This window comes from Phalacrocorax aristotelis, chromosome 1, assembly GCF_949628215.1.
Source record: "Phalacrocorax aristotelis chromosome 1, bGulAri2.1, whole genome shotgun sequence".
Lineage (NCBI taxonomy): Eukaryota > Metazoa > Chordata > Aves > Suliformes > Phalacrocoracidae > Phalacrocorax > Phalacrocorax aristotelis.
Window position 1 is genome coordinate 23,217,143 of NC_134276.1, and position 6,684 is coordinate 23,223,826.

The following is a 6,684-nucleotide window of genomic DNA, read 5'->3' on the forward strand; positions in this document are numbered from 1 at the left end:
GCCACTCCCGGGCAGCAGACGGCTTGACAGGGATCTGACACTTTACACTGGAGCTGCAGAGAGTGTTGGTCTGTTCTGATGGGCACCCAAATGGCACAGAGATGTGCATTTTTGGATGGCACAAGCAAAGGCAGTAGACAGGACCGAGGGGCAGCATGGCTAAAAGGAGAAAGGATGTGTCCAGATGCGCTAATTACAATTAAAAACTCTAAAGAGAGTTAGTTCTCTTAAAGAGGAAAGGCTTCTCCTAAGAACCTGAGTTGAATGACTCAGCCCTCCACCCCTCTAAAATCTGTTACAGCAGGGAAAAGCAGTGTCTTCTGAGGCAGACAGGGTGTATTTAAGAGAGTTGGCAGGACACCCATCAGAGGGGTGGCAGCTGCTCCCTGCAAGGCAGTGCAACAGCTTGCAGATGGGCAGGGAAGATGGAGCAGAAAAGAGAGAGCCAGAGAGCCCAATGAGTAAATCTAGTTGATGACTTATCCAAGTTGGTTGTAGTCATGGACTTATTAATAGATATGAGGTAGAATTGTGAAAAGCATTTGGTTTTGTTGGCTTGATGCAGGGTTGAGGAAGGGCTTCATTTTTTCTCTCTACTGTGCTGAAGAGATGGAAACTTTTCAAATTAAACAGATTGCTGTTTTGCTTGGAGTCCTTTGCAGAGTGCGCAGCGTATGATTGTCCAGCTTCCAGCACTTGGAGGGTCTGGTGGACTAGGTCCTCACAGAGAGCTTTCTGTTTAAATACATTCAGAATTAGGCCTTTAAATGAAAGGTTGACCTTGGCTATGTGCCACAACCAGCACTGTGAGCTACCTACAGGCTTTGGATCTGAGTCTGAAGTGATTAAAGCAACTTAAGTGAACTAATGTGTTACTCCCAGGTTCATACTTGATTAACCTTGACTGGAGTAACACCTGCAGATGAGAGGGTAAGGGAAAACCATGCGCCGCTAAGGCACTTGCAATGTATTTATAACAGTCCAGTGAAAGACTGGAAGCCCTACTGTGCCAAGTGCTGCATGAGCATGTAGCACAGTCTCTTGCCCCAGATTTTAGTATACAGATTTATGGATAGGCACAAAATAGGGTGAATTTTTCACCCACAAATGGCCAAAGAGAGCTAAGAGGATCTGGGAAGAGTAATGCATAATAAAATGAAGAAAGCTAAGTGTGGTAGAGATTGACCATAATCAGGTAATAGTTGCAAGGAATTAGTGTTTTAGATTATAAGCCTACACAAAAGCATTTTTCTTCCTTTGATGACTGCATTGTCCTTGTTCTCCTTCCACGCCCTTCACTCCTGTAGCTCTTTGCATCCACTGATTTCACCTTGGCTTAATTAGGGATGTGTGAAACAACCAGGGTGCTAGTGCTGAGTTCCTGGCGGGGACTGCAGGTATGAACAAATGATTAAGCAGAAAATGTCCAAAGAACTATGTCATCTGACAGAAAGAAAACCCTTCTGTGGTAACAACGGGAGAAAAATTTTGGCCTTTATTTTCAAAAGAAAAGCAGAAGTCAGAGGCTAATCCAAACATGTAGGTTGACCCCAAACAGATTGTTTTGCTTTGGGTGTTTTGTGGTGCAGACAGTGTTGGGTTTGTTTCCATTCTGACTCAAACCAAAATCTGCAGCTGGAACTTCTCCACCAAACTGGAGTTCAAGTCCAGCACAGCCCCTCCCATCATGGCTTGGTCTGGTTTACTCTGTCTCTGCTTGCCCCAAGCTAGGGTGATGCTGGCAGCAATCAGTCTGCTCGCTGCAGACCTGAGGTGGTGGTCCCAGCTCCACGTCTTCACACAGCCTTATGCCACACTCCCACAGCTATCTCCACCTTTGTGCGATGAAAGCACCACTCTGATGGGCTACCATGCAGCCTGCACCCATTTCAGGTGATTTGAAGTGGTTTCTGCTCCTGACACAAGGTGACAATCCCGTCTTTTGGCCACGGGGTAACCTCATGGACTAAGGAGAAGACCTAGGCTTGAGGGCTCTGTGGTTGGGACACAACAACTTTGCCCTGGGGGTTCAAATCTGAGCAGTGTGGATACAGCCTAAGACACCCAAATCATCTGTGTCTAGGCCTTGCTTGCAGCACAAGTAGGGCCAGAGCTGGCTTTAGTCCCTCTCTACTCTGGGGCAAATCATCTCACCTCTGGGACTCCAGCAGGAGATCCCTTTCCTTCCCAGAAGTGCTAGGAGACCTGGAATATGCTTGGGAAGGCTAACATAAAAGCTATGGCAGCTACTTTATCTCCCACTTTATAAACTAAGAAGTGTATGGAAATTACCCGAGGAACAAAACCTGCTAAGTAACCTCATTATCCCTTTCTTTGGGGAGTTTACTGTAAAATGGCAGGCTTTGGATCTTAATTTGCTGGGAAGTGCAGTAACGTAATTAGCTAGACTGATAACGAGCTGAGCTGTGTGAATTCTTCAATGGAGACAAGGAATGTGCTAGACAAAGAGAGAAGTAAAAGGAAGAAGAAAAAAAGTGTTTTCCCTGCTTAGAAATTGAAATGTTTTAATATATTACTGATATAAAATTATAGAAGAATTTTGGGTTTGGTCAGAGGGAAAATCACACTCAAATATTTCCTTATTTTAAGAGGAAACAATTCCTAGAAGTCTTTAATTATTTCTTTAAAACAAAATTAATGCATATTTTGAGCTTTTTTCTTCCTAAGAAGCACCCCTCCTGTCCTGAATTTTTCCTCGTTTGGCTAAAGCAGCTCAAAAACTGTTGGGGAAACTCTGTCTCCCAAGAAATAGGAGAGCCTAGTCCACCCCATCTGCCTGCTGTGCAACAGGGGCCAAGCTCTGCCTGAGCCTGGCCCCTCCATGCTGCCAGTGAGGAACCACGGGCTCTTCCCAAACTCAAACCTTGTTGATGACCCAAGAAGCCTTTTTGCTTGGCACCGCTGGCCCTGCTTCCAAAAGCTTTGCTGAGGACCATGCAAAGCTCCAGTGGCGTGAACCTCATGGGGCTCAGCCACGCGCACCCCTGCTGCCCATAACTTGTGAGCCCACCCATCCTGGTGGCCAACACAGACTTCTGGGGGCTTGTGAAAATCTTTCACAACATTAAATGAAGAATGCATTTCTCTTGTCACTAGATGGCTCTATCTGCTTTCACTAAACACACATGGTTTTCTTTTTATGGCCCCAAATGAGCAGCAGCCCTACAGCTATGCACTTGTGGGGTCACCAGCCACAACCAGGAAGGTAAATCTCCTTTTTAGGTAGAAAAATTCACCTGGGTTTTGATGATCATTTTCATTATGTTCTTGCTAACATCCCTCAATAAAATGAACACTGTTGTGAGAAACCTCATGGCTTGAGATTTAGATGAAATGATCCCTTCGGGGACATGTTCTGGGGTTTCCTCATTTCAGACTCTTCCAGCAGCCATTGCACTCCAACCTCTGTGCAGATTTGAACCAAAAAGGAAGGAATCTGGGTGGCTGCTGGCCGTTTAACTTGGGTGCAGGCTGGTGGAGAGCCAGAGCTTCCTTTTCTTTGTTCCTTCATTAGGTGGGAGGCAAAGAGGGGCTGGCTCCCAGCACACCCCTGACACAACTCAAATTGGTGGGACAATGATTTCCAGGCTCCTTGTGCACCACCAGCCACCCCCTGGGTCACCTGGCCCCTGCCTAAGGACACTGCATCCATGCCAGCAGCTGCCCTCCTGTCCCACGCTTGCCCCACAGGACCTGCTCCTGTGCTGCATCTTCTTGGGGGCTGCAGCTTCGAGGCACAAATTTACCTTCTGAAGATGCTCTTCTTCAGGGATGGGGAGCTCAATGCCACAGCCAATGCACAGCAGCCTGGGGGAAGGTCTGGGGTGATGGGAGCAGTGGGAGACAGGGGTTTTGCAGGCAAGCCATCCCATTGTTTGGCCCTTGATGACGGGGGGACACTCTTCTGGGATTTTGGCTTGCATGAGGTGGAGTAGGCAGGCAGCCCTGCCCGCTGTGGCAGAGTCTGTAGCTCTCAACGTTGGCGTTTAAAGGAGGGGAGGCTGGTACACGAACAGGCACAGGGGGAGCACAGGGAAGGCGGACGGGAGGGCAAACCCTGGCTTGCAGTGGGCAGAGGGCATGCACTGAAGCCCTGTGGATGTCTGCAGCCTCAAACCCTTACACTGATATCCACATTTGCAGGTTTTGGATGTCTCTGAGCAACTAAAAAGCTACATGCAGGTCTGACTCTGGACAAGAAAGCATATCAGATTGTTGCTTTCCCCAGCAGAAAAACTGTATGTTGAAAAAAACCCACCACAATATATTCAGAGCCTCCACTGGCTGTATTTGCTTAAGGCTGTGTATTTTATCAGTTGCCAGATCTCTCAAGTGTATTCAAGAGATGTTTGAAGCAAAATTCCTTCCTGGAAAAAGTTACTATCTGAGGATATAATTCAAAGCCATGAAAGACTGGGAGAATCTCTCTGCTGATTTCAAAAGGATTTGATTCAGGCCCTGGGGAACTAGTCTGGCATCTCTTCCTTGCATTGGCAGCCTTGCACTTTGACAAGACAACCCTTGTAATAACAACTAGTTGCAGGGGTATTTGCAAGATCACAGCTTCAGCTGCACGAGTGATACAGGAGACTAGTGACCACAGTGGGAAAGGAAGCGTATTTGCTTATTTAGATAATTAACAGGCATTTGAGACAAGTGTTGCTGTTTAATGCATTACTGACAGACTAATAATTCTGTCTGATGAAGCAGCAATTATTACAATAATGTTATGGTCCACTAAAATAACCATCCCTCCTAGCCACTGCTGCCAGGAGAGGATGGGTGAAATTGTTTCTCCTTCTTCCAAGTGAACAGACTACATGCCAGAGAAGCACCCTGCGGGTCTCGGCCAGGAGAGGAAGGACTCGTACAGCTACTGTGTGGCATCTTCTGTTGCAACCCGCCTTCAGAGGATGCCTTGTTTTTATGGCCCCAGATAGCTGCAGGCATAATTTTGCACCTGCAGTTTTGGTCAGTAGATAACTGCCATCCTTCCTGACTCATGTAATGTGATGCCTTGAGAGGCCAGCGCTGCGAGCACAAATAGTTGTGACTGATTAGAAAAGGCACCATTTGCAGGGCAGACATAATGTTGACTATCATGTCCCTTCTGAAAGCTGGCCAGGGAGGACCAATAACCCATCAATGTCCTTCGGCCAGGCAGCCCCTTCCTGGGGTTGTGCGGGGGACTGAGGATTAAATTTACTCACTTCAGGGGACTACGATGGTGAAATAGAGAATTGGGGCCGTTTTGTCTGATCCTGTCTAACAGCCGTGTGAGCCGAATGCTCAAGTCGGTAAATCTTTCAGGGCGAATGCAGTGAGGCAGGGGCAGGAACAGGGAGAGGAGGTGTTTCCCAGGATAGGGTTCCACCATCACCCCACAGCCCATGGAGGAGCTGTGCTTAAGCCGTCCTTCCCCCATCCCATCTGGAGAGAGCTTATGGGGAGCCAGCTCACACATAGTTGGGTTTCCCTTCTTGCCATGCAATCCACGGGAGATAGGTAGAGATAGGGAGATACAAGACCCAGGCAGTGATATTAACTGACTGGTCTCAAATCGTATACAGAACACCTGAGACCTAGCTCTAATTTGATTTGTATGACATGCAGGAAATCTTATTCTAAATAGGCAGGTCAGGATAGCTGATGGGATCGTTGATAGGGAGCAGAGGGCTCTGGGAACTGCTCCGCACAGCTCTGCTGTGTAACTTCTCTGTCGCTTACAGCCCATGCCTCCCACAGGCAGGAAAGAAAATCAGGTAATGCAGATTTCCTCTGTTTCTTCTCTTAGGGGATCAGTCTATTGAGAGATTCATTAAAATCCGCTACGCCAGAGACAGAAAAACATCACCTGACATGAAAATGCTCTTAAGGAAAACAAGGATTTGATAGCTTTACATGCTTCTTGAACACAGGGAAAGCCAGTCAGTAAAGTTCCTTGTGGCCTAAAAGCAGAAACATCTGTCGGAGGCGGCTTGCTAGGCTGAATATAGCAGCAGAAAGCCCAACTGATTAACTCCATCCTCTTCCTAACATGTTTTTATGGTTCCCAGAAATCCCTAGAAAGGGCTCTTGAGGACACCGGCACCATTACAAGCCCTCTATAATTCTGTAAACAGAGAGATCAAGGAACCATTATCCTAACTGCAGTTTACCTCTGGCATCCAGTTTGCATAATTCACACGTGTTTCATCTGCTCTTCCCTGGATGTGGGACAAGCTTGTGATTTAGGAAAAGAGGAAGAGTCCATGCTCTGATGAAGGAGAGAATAAAGCCGTACTTGTGAGGAGGAAAAGAAGGCTGGGGGGTTGGAGTCCATACAACCTTGCAAGTAGGCTGGAACTGGGGAAAATGGCAGGGAAGGTTAGAGCAATAGTACAGTAGACATAGGAAGCACTTCCAGTGTGTCTGGGCTCATCCTCCTCAACGTGAACAACAACCACAGCCCTTCTTCACCGCCTGCTCTTCTCATCCACATTTGTCCTAACAAGGAAAGCAGCCAGCTTTCTGGGGCTTTCTCCTGATTGCTTTTCACATTTTGGTCTTCTTCAATTTCTGCTCATAATAATCCCACAGGATGAAAATGCTGAAGAGTAAGAGCCTTTTCTATTCCCTCCTTTGCATCGACTTTTGTCAAGACATGACTGGAAGAAGTGGTGG